Source organism: Dufourea novaeangliae, unplaced genomic scaffold (genome assembly GCF_001272555.1).
Source record: "Dufourea novaeangliae isolate 0120121106 unplaced genomic scaffold, ASM127255v1 scaffold332, whole genome shotgun sequence".
NCBI classification, from domain to species: domain Eukaryota; kingdom Metazoa; phylum Arthropoda; class Insecta; order Hymenoptera; family Halictidae; genus Dufourea; species Dufourea novaeangliae.
The window spans coordinates 166,588-191,140 of NW_015374201.1; the positions used below are offsets into that span (position 1 = coordinate 166,588).

Consider the following 24,553-nt stretch of genomic DNA (forward strand, 5'->3'; position numbering starts at 1 on the left):
ACGCAAGTTATATTCCATATTTTGTAATACAAGTGGTCGCTAATGACTTTACAGTTGATGCGACCACCCCAAATAAATAAAAGTAAAAAAAAAAAAAAAAAATTAAAACGTACATAATACATGAGAGATTAAAATGCAGAATGTCAAAATATTGTAACGATTTAATGTCTGTTCAAAACAAGTTATCGAAAATTCATGCATCTGTAATTAGGCGGGCACAGCTAGTATACGACAGCGAAGCAATCAGTAAGCAATTATTCAGTAAGCAGTTCTTTCTTGAATTTAGTAACTAATGAATATCACGTAGGCATTATTTACAAACGCGATGGGGATTATACGTAGGTCGGTGAACCATATTTTATTGTTAGCCATAATTGCATTCGAACGCAGTGGATGTTCAAACTTGCGTTTCTCAAAAATTAAGCCTCGGATGAAAGAATTTTATTCTATATTATTTTCTCATTTTTTCACGAGGAATCAATTCATGTCAGCTTGTACATGTTATTTGGTCACACCCTGTATATGGTGTATTTTATAACTACATACCTCGACAATTTTTCCGCTAATAATTCTTCTATTTTTTCGCAATAAACTTATTTTAATATTTTTGAATGTAAACTACTCGAAAATGCAATAAATAAAACAGCAGACAAGAGAAATACAATATTTTAGTTACAACATACAGTTAAGAATCTCAAATAAAAACAAAAAGTTGAAATCGGTTACAGAGTTTTAAGTAACAGTTATTGATAGGCGGGTACCTGGATACGGATACTCCGGTCATGAAACAGTGTGGAACTTTCCGGTTATGAACACTAGGGTTAAGGTAAAAGCGAAACAGCTGCTAGGAAGATATTCTAAATTAAAACTATGTAGGAAACAAATTACTGCTATACAAGATTATCCTAAAGATTGTCTGGACTTATAGTACCCAGCTATTGGGTACGGCTTGCAATTCGAATATAGAAATTTTGCAAGGAAACAGGAAGAAATAGGGAGAAAGTTGAGAATAGGCACTCTCACTCTATCGCCCATAACTTACTTATTTGTCCATGGATTTTGCTCAGGTTGGGCTTGTTGTCTTCGTAAACATGCGTACTCTGCGTAAAAAATAAAGACCTGGACATGACCTAATAATTTCTATGTTTTCTAGGCAATGTAGTGTATTTTCGATTTCAATTTCGACCCCAAAAAATGGAATTTTCCTTAAGTTTCGCTCGATTTCGCCGAAACTATTGGTCTGATTGGAAAACAATCTAGGAAAGAATTGTATGTAATTTAATTACCTTTAGTTCAAGAGTCATCGCGATCAAATCGGTCAATTATAACGCGAGATACGGCAAAAACGTCGGGGCGTCTTTTTAAAAAATTACCAAAATATTCATCAGGCGATACCTCAAAAACGTATCCATAGAATTACATCTCACGTCGATTTTTGAGTGTAAGCGACCACCTTCCATAAGAATTTCATAGTAGAGTCTGGATCACCAAATGACTGTAAACTATGGTCTGTTCCACTAAAGAAAAGCCCTGGGAGGTAGGCCCGACTTTTCACAGTGTTGTTGCGATCACGACACGTCTTTGGCGCTTGTGTCTCTGTCACTCTTCGCGTCTTAACCAATGACGTTGGACCGTCGACGTGCGTCCTCGTCTACGATCGTCTGCCTTCATCGCACGTATTACAAACCTCTCGAGAAGGACCTACCTACTATCGCAAGTAGTGGGGACTGCTTTCGGTACGCGCCCGTCACTCATTCATTGTTTGGAAATGACGGGAATGTTGACGAGACGCTGAACGTTTTCACACGTCAAAAGTTAAAACAGATGAATACGAAAAAGTTTATTTCTTTTGAAAAGATGTATTATACCCAAATATTGAGCAACATATTAAGAGGGGATTAAGTTAATACGTAGGTTTTTAAACGCTACGCGTGGAAATCGCAGGTTAAAGAAGGAAGTTAGTTTACCGAGCGTATGAGCGACAATCTCTCGTGATGTTCGTGCCGAAGGATGGAAAGAGATATACAATGTCATTGGGACCGTGACAACGTCGCACGAAATACGCAGCTCGCGTTGGATGCGCCGAGGAAGGGAAACCCCTTAGGCAGTCATGCCAGAATCGTGGAACTTGGTTCCCCCACTATGACCTACCGGCGTCACCCACTTTACTTCCACCGTTCTGACACCAAGCATACTTTTAGCCCCGTCCGTGTGCGCTGCCCGTTCGCCGTGTGTTCCGCCGACTACTATCTGCGTCACCCGGCAACGTAAAGAATGAACAAACCTTCGAGACCCTGCTCGAGAATCTCACTGGGCCGAAAATTCACGTTTCCGACGCGGCGCCCGGCAACCTAAACGCGTGAGCAACAGTCGGGAGACACCGTTGTAATCCCAGTGCGGCGGTTTTAGTTTTTATATTTAATTATTTTGTAATTTCACTTTGTAGCCTCTCAGCAAAATAAAAACTTGAAAAATATTAATTTGTGAAGGAAGGAGATGAATTTTTTTCTCTCCAATATCTAAATTTTATATTTTATACATACTTATTATGTTATGAATACAAAAATTATTCTTAATAATTAGATATTACCGTTATTTTAACTATTGGAGTACATAAATATAAAAACATTCGTAGAAACATCCATTAGATTAAAATGTTTCGTTATAAATATATCTTCGATCTTTTTAAAGGGTATAGCCGGATAAGGGGACCAAAAATCCCTATTTAATGGCATGCGAAAATTCTATAAATAATCTGATAGGTAGTATTTACTGGGGCACGTATTAATGATTCTTTTTTCTGATTTTTCAGTTGAGTATTTTAATTGTAAAAATTCAAAAACGTTCTCAATTTTTTTGAGATTTTTGGTAGGGTGCGCCATAGTTTTAAAAATCGAAGACCGATATTTTCGACGTTTTTTCCGTGAAAAAATAACTTACGGATATTTTAGTTTTATATTTCCATTATTAAGTACATACGTATATTATACGATTGTAAATATTTTATATAAATTGTAGAAGTCAAATTATCTCAATTTAAACTGTCTTGTACTTCTTATATAATATGTAGTGAATGTAATAAAAAAATTCTTAATACAATCTGCGGGACTCGAACCGCGTTCAAAAAACTTCACATCGGTACCCTAGTCGAAACGCTTAGCCACTACACCAACGACCCTTTTGAAATTCGAGGAAATATTCTATGATACATTAAGTGCATTTTACTTCTATAATTTATATACTGTTTTACTGGATATGGAAATATTTACAATTATATAATATATTTATATAATTCTTTAACGCCCAGACTCTTAACATATCATTTCAAAGTTATGAGATTGATATATATGTTGTATCTTGTTATTTTTAAGTCTAAACATCAATACCTACTTTTTAATTTTTTTGCCTTGCTCAGAAAAGTTAGATATTAATCGGCAACAGAATTGGACGCACTTTTAGAATTCGTGTTAAACCGGTGCAATACTAGGCGTTAAAGGGTTAATAAAAGAAATACAAACATTTAAAATACTTGTAAGTTCTCTTTTCACAGAAAAAACGTCAAAACCATCAGTTTTTGATTTTTAAAACTACAACGGACCCTATAAAAAAATCTTCAAAAAATTGAGGACATTACGTATGATAGTATGTCGTTAGTGTGAAAGGATACATATGATGCTGTTAGAAATTCGATGAGAAAAAATCTATTTCCAACACTTTCATTTCTTGAATTTTTACAACTAAGATACTCAAGTAAAAAAATCGAGCAAAATTTATTAACATGTGCCCCAGTAAATACTACCTATCAGATTTTTTACAGAATTTTTGCATGCCATTAAATGGGGACTTTTGACCCTCGATTTGGCTATAACCTTTAAAACGAATGAAGATATATTTATAATGTAACATTTTAATCTCATGCAATAGTTAATATAACGGTATTATCTAATTGTAAGAATATTTTTGGTATATATAACAGAATATGTATGTAGATAATATAAAATTTAAATATTGAAGAGGAAACAATTTATTTCCTTCTTTTTAAATGTCTCACAAATTAATATTTTTCAAGTTTTTATTTCACTCAGAGGTTAAAAGTGAAATTATAAAATAATTAAATATAAAAAATAAAACCGCCACAGTGGAATTCAAACGGTGTCTTCCGACTGTTGCTCACGCGTTTAGGTTGCCCGGCGCCGCGTCAGGTCAGAAACGTGAATTTTCGGCCTAGTGAGATTCTCGAGCAGGTTCTCCAAAGTTTCTTCATTCTTTACGTTGTCGGGTGACGTAGGGTAGTTAGCGAAAACACCCGTACGGGTAGCGCACACGGACAGGGCTAATGGTATGCTTGTGTGTCAGAACGGTAGAAGTAAAGTGGGAGACATTGGTTGGTCATAGTGGGGGAACCAAGTTCCACGATTCTGGCATCACTGCCCTCAGGGCTCTTCTTTAGTGGAACAGACCATAGTGTAATAGGCCAACCTGCATTTATCATGCATACTTATATTGTAGGAATAGAATGTTTATTGGAATATCTATCCGTTTATTATACAAAGAACGAGACGATAGAAACAATACGAAATCGAGACAGAATATACACTCGCCGCCGTAATATACAAACAATCGTGATTCCTAACCGTAACCGTAATCCGTAATCCGTAATCCGTAATCGTAATCCGTAATCGTAGTCGTAGTCGTAATCGTAGCTGTAATCGTGATCGTCGTATCGTGATTTTCGTATAACTCCTGCCCACGCGCCGCGGACACGTCCTTTTTATCCGCGCGTCGGTTGAACGTTTGTAATGTTCTTTCTTTTTATTTCACACGTTCGAGTCAACGGACTTCGACGCCCGCTATTCGTTTTAGCGGACTCTGACGTTTCGTTACTTGTCCGCGGTACATCAAAACATTTCGGCAATCATAATACCGCCGACGCTCACGTACACACACACACACACACACACACATTCATTCGCACACGCTGTCGGGCATAGGAGAGTTTACGAATCTCGATCAGTTGTTTAGAGTTCAACGTACTCGCAAACTCTCCTATTAACGCCTGCTTCCTACAATATTTATATCAGTTAACAATAAACCTATTTATACATCACCTTGAACGTGTCCAGTACCATCTCCGCTTTCTTGGTGATTGCGATCGATTCTTCCAGGATACCTTCCGGCTTGGTACTGAAAACTATAGGGTCGTGGTGGCGGTGATGGTGTTGTGGTAGTCGAATATTCTGACAAAAGATGCGACACGTCCCCCAGGCAGGGGCTAATCAGAACGATTGCGATCTAATTTGAAAATATTATTGATAATTAGGTATAGTGATAAAATAATTTTTAATTAATTATATCCTTAATTTACAAAATTTGTATTTTTTTTTATAAAATGGTGACGACATACGTTAAGAGGTTAATTGAGCATGGAAAATATTATTTGAAATTACTTGCAAAGTCACATAATTAATTTTGATTAATTATTAACTTACATTAATTTATCAGAAAATATGTTTAAAAAACTTTATATGGAAAAATCTGAAAGAATTGTTATTATTATTAGAAGATTACTTGTAAAATTGTTTGTTAATAGATTTTTTATACATAGATACGTGATGTAAAACATTAAATAATTGATATAAGCGTTTTATTAATTACACAGGGTGGGTCACGAGAAACAGAATACATAAATATCTTTGTTAGGATTGAAAATGACAGAAAATTTCAAAGAATTTTGACCTTTTGGCGTAACATTCATAGCATAGTAGCTGATGTCAAGATAAGTTCTATGAAATAAAATATTATGACGTTAAAATGAGTTTGGATTCGGAAATTTAGTATCACGCAATGACGACTATAAAGTATACAAATATGTTATTTGAATCAAATTCAATGTTTAAAATGATACCTTTGACAGGTAATACCAACATTTAAACGTTCTGCAACATTTTCAAGTGTTCTTTAAATAAATAAAAGTCAAATTAATGTTTTCTTCTTTTAAGTAACGTATCGGCAAACGTATACATATGTATACAGGGTGGTCCACGCAATTTATGTTCAACCTGAATAACTTCCCTAGTAGCAATTACTGTTGGCATTTTGTTGGGCCTTCGTTGCAGTATTGGTTGGCCAACACATAGAATTGTCACCTTTTTTTGCAATTGGGCCAACGATCATGCCCAACGTTGGGCCAACGATCATACCCAACGCTGGGCCTACGTCGCTATAATACAAAGGGCCAACTATACGTTTCTTTCTGTAAGTGTTGAAATGAGATTTTTAATTTTAATCAGGAGGATAATGTGGTTCAAGTAAATGGACACGTGGTTTCCTAACCGATATAGATATACTAATTTATTTAAGCAAACGAACACACTTTGATAAACTTATTTAACTACGGGAAGAACAAATAAACTTGTTGAGCATAATGTTAAATCGAATTTAACCTTCTAATGAATATCTTATAAGACCGTTTTTATTTCTTATTTTATTATATGTTTTGGTGAGCTCAACTACCTGCTTTCACAGTCGCCGCAAAAAGATGTTACGTACGAAGACACTCTCGTGACCTCTTAACCCTATCGGGAGATGGAATGCATCCGACCGGATTACGTAATTGTCCGCGGGGTGTTATGGTGTGGCCAGATTTTCTTGGAAAACAGTTTCCGTTGAGAACAAGCGTGTCTCCCACTACTTTCAGACTCGATTTTCGGGATATAAAAAGGGACGCGTACAGCTCATCCGCGGATCATACTCATATCAAAAGTCTAGCTAGTGAGATCGGGTATTAAAGTCCTTGTCAAGCATTTCTAAAAGTATGCTAAACTCTGAATAACTCCCCGCATTTTTCAGTGCGTGAAAACCGAGAACGTTGGAATTAGCTTCCGCGACTACACTTTACAGTACCATTTGTAAAACCTTTACTTTATTGAATATACTTTCATACGTTCATATATTTATAATTCAGTGTTGTTCATTTCAACTCTAGAATAACATCTAAATTCCCAGCTAGAAGTGAACCCACAAAGGCACACTTTTACCGCTCGAAGTGTACCGAATTCTTAAAAGTTACGAGGCCCATACTAACAATCCTAGTGGCTCCCTGAGATGAAATAGGCTCGGGTTCGTCCACGACAACCTATCCCAGTGGCTCCCTGTGATGAAATAGGTACAGGTTCCTCCACGTAACCACCTCTAAAAAACCAAACTCGCCAGTTTCTCGGCTCTCCCAGGACATATGGACTATAGAGCCGACCAGAATTACCAAGAACTTAAGATATCATTTTAACAGTAAGTCCAATTGTTGAGTATCTACAATAAACCAACTATAAGGAGACAGTTGGCCATACCACACTTTCATAAAAACCTTTAAAAATATTTGATGGAGTACTCTGCTGCAACTGTCAGTTAGAACCGCATTGAATTTTGAACCTCGTTCAATGCGGTTCTATCTGAATTTCCGAGAAGTGATTTTTGCCAGTCAAAAAATGAATCCGATTCAATGCGGATATCCAAATCGATGGATGAAACAGGATTTGAAGGTCAAAAATTCATCGGTTTCTATCAGAGATTGCCACTTGTATAAAACCGATAGGTTGGTATCTGGAACTGCGAATAAAAAATCTTACGGTGTCAATTGGGATATGCAACAAACTTATCGAGTGATCCGGATTGGCAGATCAAACAATTCGCAGAATGCATGTGGTTCTCACAGAGAAAGAATTTGGCCTGGTTTCCATCGGATTTGCGGACAGAAAATTAATGCGGTTCTATGCGATTCGACAAAATACGTCTTTGAAATCTGTTATTTGTCTAAGAGATTACAAAGCGAAATTACAAAATGATTAAAAGTAAGAACTAAAACCGTTGCACAGAGATTCAAACAGGATCTCCCGATTTTGTTCACGCGCCCAGATTAGCATGTACCATCAGCCAAGGTTGCCAAAGAATACTCCACCCTACCCCAAGCGATAACACGACGTCACGTAGAGAATACTGGAGAATACGACTTGTGCACACCATGCGAATGACACCACTGATTTCAACCGTTGTGCTATATACATGGTGGTCCATGATGGACCTGATCAGGTCCTTAGATCATTATATAACTGGATATCGCATTGCCGATATCTTACGTGGGGGGGGGGGGGCAATGGGTGACCAACCTGTGCGAGGGAGAAGGATATCGAAAGATGGCGTTTCGTCTCGGGAATCGTCTACCAAGACTCCTTAGTGGGGCTGACGCTAGTTGACCCTTACCCCAAATGCCTGTGTTGCACCTCGTCGGAGCCCCTTAAGGGGGGAGACTTCTTTGTGGCCAACTCCGAATCGATCGAAGCGCCGATGTAAACAACCGGACGCCAGCGAAAACACAAGATCGATATTTCGGACGGCTTGATAATGCGACATCTAGCGGCAATACCCACAAATAAATTTTGTTCCCCGTTACCATCAAGCTGGGTTTGTGTATTTCCTACGCGAAGACAGTGTTGCCGGACAGTATCGTTTTTCTTACGCTGTGCCTCACGTCCCGCATGCAATTCTACCCGTGAGGAGAACGATGGAATAGCTACGGCCTATGGCTCGTGGCGAGATTTCGATTCTCGCCGAACGTCCAAGGCCAGCGACCGACCCATCGGCATACAATGTAAACAGACGTAGATGAGATAAGGAATGACGCACGAATGAAAATTTAAACTTTTACAATTTGCAATATATTTTAATGAAAATGTCATGAATGAATTGAAGAAATTCTCCCGATTAAAATGCGTCCAAATTCGAGTGTAATTGGACAATTGTTACTCATACGTAATGTTGCGGATGAAAATGATATATTATTGAAAATAATCCGAATGATGTCGTATTTGGACTCATTTCCACCGACAGAATCTCCTCAGTTCATTCGTGACACTTTAATGAATGTATACTGAAAACTATAAAAGATTAAATTTGCATTCATGCGTTTCATTCCTTATCTGTTTACATTGTATTTCGATCGTCAGTCGCTGGCCTCTCGCCCGGCGCTCAACAGCCCATTTATTCCTGCTGGCCAAAGTTAGTCGAAGGAACAGTCAAGCGACAATGTTCTTTAGCTAACGATGAGCTGAGGCAGACAAAAAAGTTTAAAAAGCCGCAAATCGATGTGATTCATATTGCACTATCCAAAATTCTATGCTGCTTATTTATTCACGGTATATTACAGTCTAGTCTGTATATACGAACTAAAATATGATTTGCAATATGAAACTGCCCGCGCGAGAGCGGGTACGTCAGCTAGTTATCCATAAAATGATTTGAATGTTTATGAGAAGTTAAAGATTAGTCTAGATAATTAAGTTTTAATGATTTAATTGTAATTAGTTGTTTCACAATGTACAGGGAAATGTTTGACAAAACACGCACAAAAATAGTAACAGACACTTTTTTCAACTTTTTTATCTTAGCCTATAATGAACATTCGAAATATGCCTCTTGTAGAATTATATATCTAAGAAAAAGAAAAGTGAAGCTGCGATGTTACAGTTTCCTTATTGTCATGACTAAGTATATCATTACTATCTATGTATATATATCAATAATACTGCTTAATAACAATAGTGAAATCGAAAGCTGGTTTTATGACCATTCTAGTCGACGTTCAACGAAACAGTATTCCTGTCTCTTGGTTTTCGATCGACACCCGATGGTGACTTTCAGAGTGACCTAGGTCAGGCCACCATTATCGGGCCCAGTCATAACAAAATTCGTCGGTCAAAGCAAAGAAGCTACGAGCACCGAAGTAGTAAAAAATCTTCAGGTTTATAAGTCGAAAGTACGAGTTTTTTAGTTTTGTAACTTATTTGTAACTCTAACTTGTAAGTCTAACCACTTTTAATAGTTTGTAACTTATACCCTGGAATTTTCAGCGTGTACGTATCTTAATTAAGTGTATAAGAGGTATTTGTTAAATTTTCACTATAGGATCAGAAAAAAATTGAAAAAAGGACTTCTTAATATTTTTACTATTTTCTTCGCTATTCCAACAATTGTAATTTTTTCGAAACAACGAAAACATGTCATCTAATAAGTTAATCCTTCTAGCTTCTCAAAAAAACTCAAGTCGTTTGGTCCAATTTTTAAAACAAAATACGTACTGGAACAGGTGCAGACGCAGCGAAGATGATACGCTAAGTACGCATGCGACAGCAATCAGTTGTTAGTACAAAATCTATCTCCGCTGGGCGACGAATGAAAGATTGACAGAGCGTATGCGATTAATTGTGTTCCTTTTGTGTCTCTTTTATGAAATATTTGTGTAAGTATATAACACCTGCGTCAATTATGTCAATAAAAAATAAATAAATATCATTTCCAACAAGAGATTTGTATAGTATTCCATGTTTTTCGTATGTGGAATACCCGGAATATATATTGTGCCATTTTTACAATTTGTTTCTCGAGAATATCATGTCAAGTATCTCGTATGTAATTTCATTAATTAAAAAAATAAGCATCATTGCAAGTACGAATAAGAAGGTTCATCCTTGCACACATTAGTACGTATTGTTTAATTCTCGGATTTCTTTCCCTCGCGTCGTTCTTTTCCTACGTTCCGCGAGAATCGAAATCTCGCCACGAGCCGTAGGCCGTAGCTGTTCCATCGTTCTCCTGACGGGCAGAATTGTCGAATGGCAACAGCGTAACAAAACAATCGATACGATCCACCACGTGTTGCGAGGTTACATTTACCGACTCCCTCTGTTTTATCGATGCTCGTGGTAACGCAGGCCAAAGTGACTGACAAATACCATAAACGCCTCTATCGGAGAATCCTTGAACTATACCACTGTTTATTTCTGTGTCTGGACGCGTCGAATCGTAAATTCCAACTTCTGCGTTCCAGAAGTGATACAGTGACAAAAATTGGATTTCTACGATAGTGTGATAGTGGTGTGCAGGGTGGTCTGGTCTGCGTTTGACGAAAAAACCATTAAATCGTGAGATATTTGACAAAATGTGACTTGTGCAGCCATCTTGTGTGTTTTCATCGGCGTCTGTCACAATCGCACACTTTCTAAAATTCTAATTCTTTCAATTAAAATGTGTTTATTAGTGTTTATACGGACCAGACCACCCTGTAGGGAAGTCTACCCGTGAGTTCTATACCCGTGAAAAGTTCATTTGTGCAATTGTTCAGACAGAAGTTGGAATTTACGAAATCGATTGTCTCTCTTGCACATCGCATATACATACACGGTTCCCGTTGGTTGTGTGAGTGCACGGATACAGCGCACGGGCCACGGAGTCTCCCCCCTTAAGTAACCAAAGGCTCTAATTACCGCTTGCGAGAAAACTCGCCACCTAGCGGCCGCTACCAAAAACCCAAGCGACTGGGAGAAACATCTCCACAACACCGCCTGTCCCAAGAGAATCTCTGTGGGAGGGTGCAAAATTTTACCAAGAGATCTACAGTTCGGCCAGCCTGACCACCGTGACCCAGTGATGCCACAATCGTGGAACTTCGTTCCACCACCACGACGTCCCGGCGTCCCCCACTTTATTCCTCAATTTCTGCCACACAAGCATACTTCGCTTCTATCCGTGTCAGCTGGCCGTCGGGTGTTTCCGTAAGAATCTACGTTGCCGATTCGACTCCCAACAACCTGAGCGCGTGCGCAGAAATCATTCCGTGTCCCCTGTTTATTTTATAGCCCTAGGGTCGATCGCTGATGGCATGTGGGCATGCGGGTAGAGGAAGGTACGGCCGAAAGCGCTACTCCTACAAAATCTCGGTTTTGGCTATGAAAGTTTCGAACGTTGCCTGGGCCTGGGCTTCGTAGAGTTATACAGGGTGTCCCAAAAATGTCCTCCGACCCGGAAATGGGGCACTCGGGGGGTGAATTGGAACAACTTTTTCCTTAGCAACAATGTAATCTAAGGCTTCGTTACCGAGATATTAACGAAAAACCGCCACCAATCAGAGTGCGAGTTTGCCAGCCGAGTTCTCGCGCTAGCGGTGGCTACGCGCTACGCTTGTACTACGAAGCTCCAAACAAGTAGGTCAGCAGGCATCGCAGGAAACTGCGTATAATAGCAAATAAAAAAGACGTAACAAATACAATCATACTTTTTATCATCTGCCGTTTGTTATTTAAAGAGATTAATGAATGAAACGTAAATGTAGGCAAATTATGTGTAACGTAAAAAGACGAATGTACATTTATTTTTTTGTAAATTCCTTTTTACGAATTTGTAAATTTCCTTTTCAAATAACGTGTGAACGAAAAGGTAATGTAACAGAGAATGAACGAGAAGTGATCGTAATTCGGTATTGGTATAAAAATTCGTAGTTTAATAACGGTCAACAATGTTACTGATAATGAATAGAGAACGAGTTTCTTCAAAAAGCCCGAAGAAAAATTTCGGTACAGAAACTTAGTCATAGCTTGCGTTAAATTAAAAAACTAATAATCAGCAATGAATTGATTAGAACTCACCCTTTCGCAAATTTATTTACAGTTTGTAAACCTGTGTCACTAGGTCACTGAACCGATCCTGGTCATCGACTGCCGAAACTGTTTATGGCAGGGTATCGCCCAGTTCGCAGATGATTGCAGGTATACCTCACCAGTCGAAGTTAAGTGTTGTAACGTCAAGTGCGTTCGGGTTATTTCACCGAATACGTACTCACTTCACTCCACGGCCACTAACACTGATCACCCGATACAATCACTTAATGTATTTTTAATACAACGTGGTGTTCCCACGTTAGGAAAATTCGTGGCCCCGGAAAGGGCTGATTGTTTTTAATTAATCAGATGTTTTACGTAGCCAAACACTTGCACAGCAGCAGCCGCATATCAGTTATTCTGTACGTACCACCAGAACATTGCGTAATACTCCCGTGAACTGAACATCTCTGTCGCCCGATTGCTAACCGACTGACAGAATTTTTCCTCTACCCCCAAGTAGTTTCCCATCGTTACATTGTGAGTTGACTCCCACCACGACAAGATTTAGTTAAAAAGAAACCAACGGTTCTAGGATAACACGTACTTTGCAGAAGTGCGAGGAAAGAACCGTCGCGCAGTTTCACCAAGGCGTGTAGCCCGTTAATTTATTGCCAGAGTACCTACTGCTTCGAGATAGAAAACAGACATCACGTGCATCGGCTTGAAAATGTCCGAAATAAAGAAGACCACCAACGTACCCGTTGCTTCGAGTTGGAAAGTACAATGTACATTGTTTTCCTCGAGGAGCAGGGAAAAAATTTCACCCACACGTGTGAGTTGACGCTGCTTGGCCCCGTCCGATCACGTTTGTAGAGGTCGGAGCGGACTTTTCGGTTAGTTATGGCTCAATTTCTTGCGACCTCCAAGACACTTTCCCATGCAGTTTTTCCTTCCCAAAAAGTATTGACCATGAAAGAGTGGGGATCGACCTATTACTAGTGATGGGTAATCGATACGGCTCGAGCCGTGCCGAGCTTTAGAGGGGGAAGCTCGGCTGGGCTGGAGCCGTATCGATACCGGTTGACATCATCGTTCCACCTTAAGAAACGCTGGCGACGGGCCTCGGCGAGGCGAGATGTTATTATAAGATAACTCTACGCGTCGAGGCTTCGCGTGCCAGAGCCTCGTGTCTCCGCTGTCTCCTCATAAAACTGTCATGTCCGCCCGCTTGACCAGCCGAGCCGAGCCGGTGAATCGAAACGTTCCGATACAGCTCGAGCTGCTCGGCTCGACTACCCATCACTGCCTATTACGCCACATCGATCCTAACGAGGGAGGGTCAGGTTAACAATATCAGTTGTCCTTTCCGAACGGTGCCCTTTGCATTCTACGAACGAATAGAGTTCATGTTCACAAAACTAAGTTTCAGTTTATTTAGCGATTACGTAGTGACTATTTAGTAGTGTTGCGTACGTCATCGTTATAAATAATGCAAATTAATTATTGTAGATTTTATTAATTATTGTAGGTTTTATTAAATATTGCATGTTAAAAATTAGTATAAATAGATATTATAAATTAATTATTTTGAGTGTTAGGTTTGTGTAACGTGTAGAGTGTTAAACCCAACGGAGGTACCGCTCGCGGGTGTAATTAATCGCGCAGTGTGTGAACATTTTTCGCGGTCGGAACAATCGCGCAGTGTGTGTGGACACTTATCGCGGACTTCTGTGGTGTACGTGCATGTGCGGATTAATTTCATGGACACTCGTGGATAGGACAATTGTTATACGTGACATCTAGAGGGGGCATTAACCCTCTCTACTCGATAATATTCGTAAGAAGATATTTACATTTCTTGCGAATTTTATCGAGTAATCAGAGTTAATGCGATACAAGTGGATTCGACTCAAATACCGCGGGCACAAGTTATCGGCATCTTCTACGGGGTAAGTAGACAGCTGTTCTACCGACTTTTCCTGCACGTCGTTGAGTCTTTAAAGTGACTGCACGCCCCTGATGAGCCGTGATCCGCTGACACTCCGTGCGCGCGGATTGTCATCATTTGGGTCAATTTTTAAACGCTTATAACTAACAAAAGAAGCATTTTTCGCAATTTCGGTATTTTTGATTTTCGTTTTATTTTGCCTCAAACAATCACCCCTTAAATTTTTTCCCACTAGTTGTCGAACACCCTTTATATATCTACTGGAAATCCCTATTTAATTTCCTACATATTTTTTTTATAAATGAAGGCGTTTCGGAGATTTGATGGTCAACTTCGTTTTTTTAAATAGAATACTATATTTTTTATGCCAAAATATCGAAAAGCGTTAAATTTTGAGTAAGAAAGTACTGACCTTTATTAGCCATGAACCTAATAATTAACGAATAATTTCACTTTGTTTCTTGAAAATGGTTTGTGCGTAATATTAAGGTGCAGATTCAATACCAGCAAAGATTTCCGTAAGACCGCGGAGTGTACGTAACAATGTTTATCAACATGACCGATTCTGCGTATGGAATCGTAATCACCTGTTCTGTCCGTGATTCAGTATTGAAGAATCATCAGTGTTTATACGTGACTATCTCAGTAAGATAAAAGCAAAAATGAAATTTAGTAATTGTGAAAAAGTGGATATGCTTTTAGGTTCTACATCGCTTCGAAAAAGCGGGGAAATTTTAACGTTACCAAACGTAACGTAACCAAAACTGCTACTTCTGAAGAAAATACTATTACGGCCCTAGCAGCGGTAACAGAAAATCCTCATATCAGTACACGACAGATTTCACGAGGTTCTGGTATTAGCAAAACAATTGTGCTTCGAATTCTTCATAATGACAAATATTATCCATATCATCTAGTACTTCATTAGGAGTTGCACGGATCGGATTATGAAAACCGCGTTTGACTTTTCCAGTGGTTCTTGCATCAAATGCACAATGATGATCTTTTTTTACAAAAAGTGTTATTTACTGACGAAGCGACATTTACTAATCGCGGTCAAATTAATTTGACAAACATCTCACTATTGAGCATCAGAAAATTCTCAGTGGATGAGAGAAGTTGACCATCAACATCAGTGGGGCGTTAATGTGTGGTGTTGCATACTCGGAAATCAATTAATTGGACCATATTTTATTAATGAGCAATTCACGGAACGAAAATATTCGAATTTTTTACGTGATATTTTACCAACTTTATTAGAAAATGTACCATTAAACATCCGCACAGAGATCTGGTACCAATATGATGATTGCCCCGCACATTATGCACATGTAGCAAGGGACGTGCTGGACAGACCATTCCCCAATCAATGGGTCGGTCGTGGTGGAGAATTTCTGTGGCCATCACGTTCACCAGATCTAACGCCGCTAAACTACTTTCTATGAAAGAACGAATTCGTGAAGCATGCAGTATGCTTGTTGCAGAAACAATTCAGAGTGCAGTTTCCTCGTTGATTAATAGATTACATCAGTGTATTAATGTGAATGGACACCATTTCGAACACCTACGTTAGTGAATGGAAGAAGTCTTACAGAAATATTTGCTGGTATTGAATCTCCAACTTGATATTACGCACAGACCATTTTCAAGAAACAAAGTGAAATTATTCATTAATTATTAGGTTTACGACTAATAAAGGTCGGTACTTTTTTACTCAAAATTTAACGCTCTTCAATATTTTGACATAAAAAATATAACATTCCATTTAAAAAAACGAAGTTGACCTTCTAATCTTCGAAACGCTTCCACATACAAAAAAATATATGCATTACATAATTTTCCATCCAAACCATACAACTTCTCTATCAAAAATTTTTTCATACAATGTATACCTTAGAAGTTATTCAGGGTGATCAAATTACGTGGACCACCCTGTATAAACTATGCCACCTCAATAACTTGAGGACAATAATAAGTTGGACGTATCTGTAATTTCTTTTTTAGGGACCACTTTCTATTGACACACGCACGTTGTTGCTGTGCATGATCCCAAGGAGCTCGAGAAATGAAACATCATATATTAAATGTTCTGTTGGTCATTTCTAGATTTCTGAGTTCAAAGCAATTTCAGGGTTATAATCAGGGGTGTGCGGATACCCGACATTTCGAGATCGGGTCGGGTCGGGACAAGTCGGGCGAGAGTGGCCGGGATCCCGACAGCATAAATCGCATCGGGATACCGAAACATATTCGGGTTCCGTAACATCTTCGGGTCCCGAATGATATTTTCGACAATTTTTCCGTCTAACGGCAAAAAATGATACTATACGATACGATGCCATATTGAATCTTCAGGTTCATGATATTCACTATAAATGCTAAATAAGTTGCCGATTCCAAATGGAATCCTCCAGTTGGACAAGGTTAATAATACAATCTTCAGTACACATTTCTTCGTACGTTATGTTTTTATTAAGTAAAATAAATAAAGTGGCAATATTAGGGACATTTAATCTATCATACAACATGCAGGCATATATAATATTACATTAAATTATAATGTATTAAAACATAATTCCTCGACATTGTCCGGCAATAATTATGTTTTTTACATTATAATTTAAAATAATATTATATATGCCTGTATGTTGTGTGATAGATTAAATGTTCCTAATACTGCCACTTTATTTATTTTACTTAATAAAAACATAACGTACGAAGAAATGTGTATTGAAGATTGTATTATTAAATCTGTCCAACCGCAGGATTCCATTTGGTTAACTTATTTACCATTGTTGTTAACTTATTTAGCATTTATAGTTCATATCATGAACCTGAAGGTTCAATATGGCATCGTATTATATGTATAGTATAATTTTTTACCGTTAGACGGAAAAGTTCTCGAAAATATCATTCGGGACCCGAAGATGTTTTTTAAAAAATAAATTGGGGAGTTTGATTAAATCGTTTCGAAGTGCATTCGATTCTATATACCCAGTCAGCCAAACCTGCAAAGCGAAATTTTGTCCAATGCCGGTTATAAAAGTATGACTACAAGTTTGATGCAAGATTTGCTATAAACAATTTGCGTACACACTGTCAACAATATAGGAAGCATATTGACAGAAACATATGCAGTAAATTGGCCTTCGCAAACCTCTTTCCGGTTTTGTCCTCAATTTGACATAGATCATGTTGCAAGACTGTCTTCCAACTTTACCATTTTGCCAGCTGGTGTTGCCTGCAAAACCCACGTCAAATGCGGAAACAGATGATTATGCTTTCTTTAGACAGCTTTTGTCATTTATTGCTGGCAATTTGTTCGAAACTTGTACACAACTGGTTATCAGGGTAGAAATGAATTTCGAACGTACGATATTGGAGCTGAAGTCCATTATTAGATGAAGACTACATAAAAAGAACTTAGGTATTCATCTTATGCTTTAAGATAAATGTTCATTTCAAATTGTTCGAATAATAGGTACCCAACGCTAATTATTCGTACCATTATCTGAGTAATTTATTAATATTTATTTATATTGATTATGTGAATAAATAATATAAATGTTCAAACTTCATGGTCATCCTCAAAACGAGGACAATGTAAGATGTGTATTGGTGGTGAAACAATAATTAAATACGAGGCATGTAAAAGTTTGGTATGCAGAAAATACTCTAAAAACATAGTATGTACATATTTCTTGTTTAGATGATACTGAAAGAGAAGATTCTACATCACCAATATAAAATTTGAGAATCCATACCAAAACTAACACCTTATAATTCGAAATATTGATGTTTTTATGCACATTTTACCTATAACATATAATCTCCATCGAGTTATCTATCACAGATAATAAAACAACTGCTCCATTTTTGCTTGATCACAATATGTATTATTTTTCTGTTGTAAGTGACGGTGTTGTATTCTTATATGCATATAATTACTTTCCATTTATTATAAAATAAGGGGCATACTGGCCTGTTTAATAATAATAATAACAGTAATAAAAAACTAGTGGTTTGCGTTATAAATTGAACCATGTTTTCACTGTACCCGCCTGCACTCGCTAAAAAATTAATTTAATTAGTTTAATGTATATGAAATTTACGTACTTGAAGTATATTTGAGCTGTATAACATGTATTTTCGATCTCTGAACAAATAGTTTGTATTAATTTGACAGTCAAATCAAAATATCAAAATCTTTATGTTTTGTGTGCTGAGTACACGACTCTAAAGGATTTAAGCACTAACACTCAATAGTTTAGCAGTTCTTGCTTTTTACTATCACTAACTAATACTACAATAAGTAATTGAAAAATACAGTTTCAAAACTGCGTCAAACTCTCACGATTCACACGAATCACGATCGATCGCCGAGCTGCTTATATTTTAAATCCTTAAGGGGAGGCATTCAGGTGCAAATCAACTGCCAGTAATTTTGCAGATAAAATTTTGAAAATAAGAATTTTTCTGCCGTTTTTTACGCTGAATTCAATTATGAAAGAACTAATTCTTTAAATAAGATTCCTCCATTGTTTACATTTTGTTGCAAATAAACAAGAAGGTTCCACATACAGAGCACGTGGTTTTTAGTCACTATTCATCACGCATCTTGTGTCAACGTATAAACTAAACTTTAAGTAATTCATCTTAAAATTAAAATAATTCTGTCAAAAATTAAATTATCGAGCTGAAATTTTTTCTCCAGTTTACTTATGTGATAATGAAGGAATAAGGGTGTGGATTCTACAATTGGATCATTTTTTTCAACAAACTTCTGTTAAACAATAGACACATTTATTTAAAAAATTAGTTCTTCCATAATTGATGTCAGCGTAAAAAACAGCATTAGAATAAGTATTTTCAAAATTTTATCTTGAAAATAATTAATAGTTGATTTTCACCTGATTGCCCCTTCTTAAATACAGAAACCTATCACCGAGCATTCAGGAGCCATCTTGAACCGAATATTCGGAATTTATTCATCGATTTTATATTTTTTCATATCTGGGTTTCCCGAATTTCGAATCACGAAAAAAGTGCAATGTTTCTAATTTTCGGAATTCATAACTTTCTTGGGTACGAGGAGTTTTGACGTTTTGACGTTTCAAGAAACTCATCCCTAATTAAAAGGATTTTGAAATATTTGTAATGGATAAACTTGTTGGAAAGTTAGATCTATTATGTTATCAGAGTTTTTTAAAACAATTTTTCTTTCTACTACCAACGTTTTGAAAAATATTTCATATGTTAATTAAAGATTCTAAAGAAATTGTTAACCTAAATAATAGCTTCTAACAAAATTATACAAATAACAGCTAAAAAGCTTGGCTGATTATACAATTGGTTACGTGAACTAGATGATAATAACTGTAAATGTTCAGAAAAAATAAAATTATTACCGATTTTCTTTTCTTTAGGCGTTCGAATAAAATTCCATATTAATTACAGAATCTGCTGATCATCTCGCGCAATAATAACTATGATGAAAGTAAGAATCGAATGGGTCCATGTTATTATAAAATGTTAGGTTTATTGTTTACCGTGTTTTTTAAGTTTCAATAATGCACACGCTACTTGAAATAATTAGCGGCTTACTTAGAATGAATTATATTATTAAACGAAATATTTCAATTTCATAATTTCTTTCTTGTTCATTGTTATATTCGATTGGTCGTTTAGAAGTATCCTCTAAAAAGTTTGAGTAATGTAGGTTTTAACCTACATTTTAAACTAATCGAAACGAATTATCTAAACATGCGAAATTGATCTTTAATATAATAGTTCCGTCTTTCCCCCCGAAATAGGTATGGAGAATACGAAGTGTGTTTTTCTACTTACAAGTAGATTCTTCATTATTTCATCTATACGTAGAAACCTTCGTCCAAACGAGTCGGTACGAAACTGAGAGAATAATCCGCCGGTGAAAGTAATATAAGTAACTGACGGAAAGGTGGAGGTAGTACGTGTTACGCCTGTCTAAAGCACGAACACGTTTCTGAACGAACGTGTTGCCGTGATAATGTAATTGAAACAGAATGTAGTCAAGGTTTAACAAGGAGATGATCATCCGGATAAAAGAATTTGTCCATTATAATGTAACGTTGATTATTTGAATTAAGAACGAAACGAATTCGTCCCGGTAACATTCTTTTATTCACGTTGATGTACATAAACATATAGGATAACTAAGGCCCGTCGCACACGAGCGGCACGTGTCATTTTTCAGTCACGTCGATTTGACGCCGCGGTTTGGCAGTGCATTCATTTATATTTATATGAAGCAATTCACACATGACGCAGATTTCGGCGGCAACTTTGCGTCCTATTTGCATATTAACAAATGCATGCTAGAACGCGACTAGGACGTAGCGTTTTAGCAATACATATATTTATACGAAGCGGTTATTTTTCTCGAGTAATTCATATATCCAGTATGCGATATTTATTGTACGAGCAAGCAGTATTACTTCAGCATCAAAACGAAAACGACTTTCAGAAGATATAATGATTCAATTTATGACATCACCAGAAATATCAAAAAACCGAATGAAGATTTATTATTTTTACAATCACTAGTTTCAATTATAAAGACTTTTAATGTAGATCAGAAAATACAACTTAAAATAGAAGTTTTAAATGTTATCAAAAAAAAATAGAAAAAGTGTTTAAGTTTAGTATTTTACTTCTTTATTTTTTCTTTTCATTCCTGTTTTATATATCATGATACCTTTTTTGTTAATTATTATTAGTTCCTTCATTTATTATGAGTTCATTAACCTTCTATTATATAAAAAACGTTTTTATTCGTTTTTATATATAGTTCATCAAGCGATTTCACACTCATTCTAAAGTAGTTACAAAACTTGACCTCATATTCCCTTAAATCAGAAAACATAGTACTAAATGCTCCTTTAAGTAATCAAAAAGATGACTAAAATCAGGTAATTACTAATTGTTAAAATTATTTGACCGCTCGTATGCTGCAGCTGCAAAATTTACACAAACAGGACGCAAATAAGACACAAAGTTGCCGCCGAAACCTGCGTCACGTATAACTTGCTTCACGACATCAAATCGACGCGACTGCAAAATAATGCGTGTCGCTCGTGTGTGCGGGCCTAATCAACTTGGTCGAAGAACTCAGGGACGAAGGTTCGACAGGCTCACATGGTGCGAGAGTGTCCCGTCCTATTTATTTACAACGAACGTGTGTCTGATATTTTCATTCCGAAACACCATCATTCCGTTGGAATTTTAAACTTTTGCTATGTTGTTAGCCAAAGAAATAGGAATCTCCCCTTAAATCTTAAATGATTTGACACAAGTTACAAGGAGAGTATGCCAGGTGTGCACCTCAAATAGCTTTGGTTTTCAGATATGTTTTAGAGAACCGAAAAATAAGAGATACGTATTTTTTTATATCGGACCGTTTCTATATTTAGAAACCGATGTTAAAGGTTCAATAATTTTTAAACACACTTTATTTATAATGTTCTTATACTTTATAATGAAAGATAAAATCAATAACGTGCTATTGCCAACGCAAACGAAAATCAAAGTTTAACTGGGGAAATATATCATTCTGTGAGGAATAAACGAAAAACACTGAAAAAGACGTTCCATATCGTTGTGATTTTCAGCGATAAGATCAGTCAGTAAGCAAGAATTAATATTACATCATCTTATTAAACATCGAGAAGCAGAGCGACTGTGCATCTATTGGTGTAAAAACAACAAGTTATCGCTGTCGTTAATGATTATCCGCTAATGGACTTACAATTAGATGGAATAATTCATCGAGTAGGAATCAATTGTATGTTTTCGATCAAATGACCACGTCGCTCAATAAAGTCTTTGCTGTTGAACACATCAAAATGTTAACACGTTTTTTTGAGCAATTTTTCGAGTAGCAGTACCTTAAATCAACAAAATACGAAGATTTGGATTTACAGAAATCTTCATCCTTGTCCTCAACTTATGAGCGGGAACCATTTGTTAATTTATATCATTAACAAGTGCAACATATCTGCAATTTCTACGGACTTGCTTCTTGAGTGAATTACGTCAAGTTATATCACACCACAGACATCACTCCATTTACTTCATGTATGATAGTGCTCCTCTTCATGAAATGTTTGGAACGCGATGGATAGGATGCAGACCTGCTCCACGCTTCCGGGTGATGGAATGAGAACAACTCTTTCAAAATAAAAGTTTAACAAGAGGTTTTTATTCGTGACGGGGCAATGCCAATAAGCGTCCGAGTAACTGTACAAGAATTAAAGTGTTTGTTGGTGTTTGTGAAATTGCATACGGTCTTATATACTATCGTTCTGTGGTAGGGAGGGGATGCTTGTGGACCTTTATACAGAAGAAGTAAGTAGGAGTTCAGACTTTGGAGAAATTAAGGGTGACTACCTTGTTTGGGAGAGAGCAACGCGGTCGCAGTTATTCATGAAATGAATCAGAGTAAATAGGTTAGTCATCCAACAAAGTATTTGGATAAAACTGCAAGAAATGATAGAAGAATCATTACAAACAATAACTTCAGAGTAACTTTATATAACTGCTGTCTTTGAGTGTAGATAACCTGAATGTCCTTACACGAGTAAAATAGTCAATTTACGCTTTATTGGCAACGTTTCAAATATTCTAAAAAGTAAAATAAATTATAAAAACAAAGAAATGACATTTTTTGAAAAATCAAAATTGATCTTTATAAATTGACCATTATTAATATACTTCCCGAAAACCAAAGAAGTCAGCAACTGAAACAGCAGGCGTGCGCACGGGATATACATAATAAAAAACTGCGAGACTGTACGAGGCAATTTAAATAAAAACTTTACCAATGGATTTTGTTCGATCAGCGTCGATAACGTAGTCATTTGTATGGCGTAAATAGGTGGCTCACGGTTTGCGTTTTGTTCCCCCTCGTCTCCGTGCTCGACGGTACCCCTATCGCGTTTGTATATACATATTGATCGTGCGAGCTATGTATCCTCCTTGTCTTGTCTTCGTCTTGCCTTGTCGCGTCTCGTGTGTCACATAATTGAATTTACGCTCTGAGACGGAATAATTAAACCTCCGTTATTGGCTCCGTTGATGGTACCCATGATCATTTTTTTCTAGCATCAGTACTGCTGCACATGAAGCACAATCCAGCTTTTCATGCAATGATCTGACTATATATCCCGCTATATAGTGTAGTATATAATCTTTTAATTACAGATGTAGTCTCGGTATGTCAAGTACTTCTGCCGTTTTTTCCCTGTTGCAAGATTTTTTGCCGGAGGATCTTCACAATACATTTGAGTTTCTCCTTCTGTGGTGTGTCACTGGTATTTCTCCTTTTGGGTGGTTCGTCATCAGAATTTACTTCAAGCTGTTCCTTATTTTCAGCTGATTCAATTGGCAAAACAATACAATCTGTTACAACAAACAAAATTGAATATTACGATTGTTAGTTATAAATATAATAGAAAAACATCATTCGTTGGAAGGTTTATCTATTGTTGCAAGAAAAGACATGCTAGTTTGAAAGTTACTCCTAAGACAGTTATTATAATTGCACTACATGTATCTTTTATTACCTGTTAATACATCTGTGTTATCTGCTACAAATGGCTCCTAATGGGTCCATTATGTTGTTGGAACTAGGTGATGGCCCATCAATGTTTGTAACATTTATTTCTTGTTTAACTATTGGCATAACACGTGCAGCTCCTTTTACAATTATAGTTGGTACTGCATCTGGTTTTAAACGTTTTACATACATGCCAGGTCTTTTTGAGTAATCATCAGCATTAAAATGTAAACTGCAAACGGCTGTGTACTTAGAGGGTTCGTTATTTTCTTTCCCCATTACTTTCAACCATTTTGAACATACTTCCTGATCCTTTAGGGGAAGACTGAAACACTTAATCCTTCTTAACATACTGTAACCTTTCTCTAAATTTGTCATACACCGGGTGACATAATGAAGTATTTCTCAAGATATGAATACTTATGATTGGCACGTTTGTACTTCACAGTCACTAGATGTATGATGCTACACGAGGCATAATGATGCTCAATTGTTTAAGACGTTGGTAACTAAGGTAACCAAGAGGAATATGCGCAAACAAGACCGAAATTCGTCATTTCGCAGTTATGGTCTTATTTGGTT

At 36.9% G+C, this 24,553-nt stretch overlaps 1 long non-coding RNA gene across 1 annotated transcript; it reads right to left on the minus strand.

The window, feature by feature from the left end:
* Positions 1 to 23,116: 23,116 nt before the first annotated feature.
* On the minus strand, positions 23,117 to 24,237 carry LOC107192293. The gene is made up of 3 exons (XR_001516294.1): positions 23,979 to 24,237; positions 23,615 to 23,814; positions 23,117 to 23,528 (listed from the first exon to the last, which is right to left on the minus strand). It is a non-coding gene; the product is annotated as an uncharacterized LOC107192293 (long non-coding RNA).
* Positions 24,238 to 24,553: the final 316 nt, after the last annotated feature.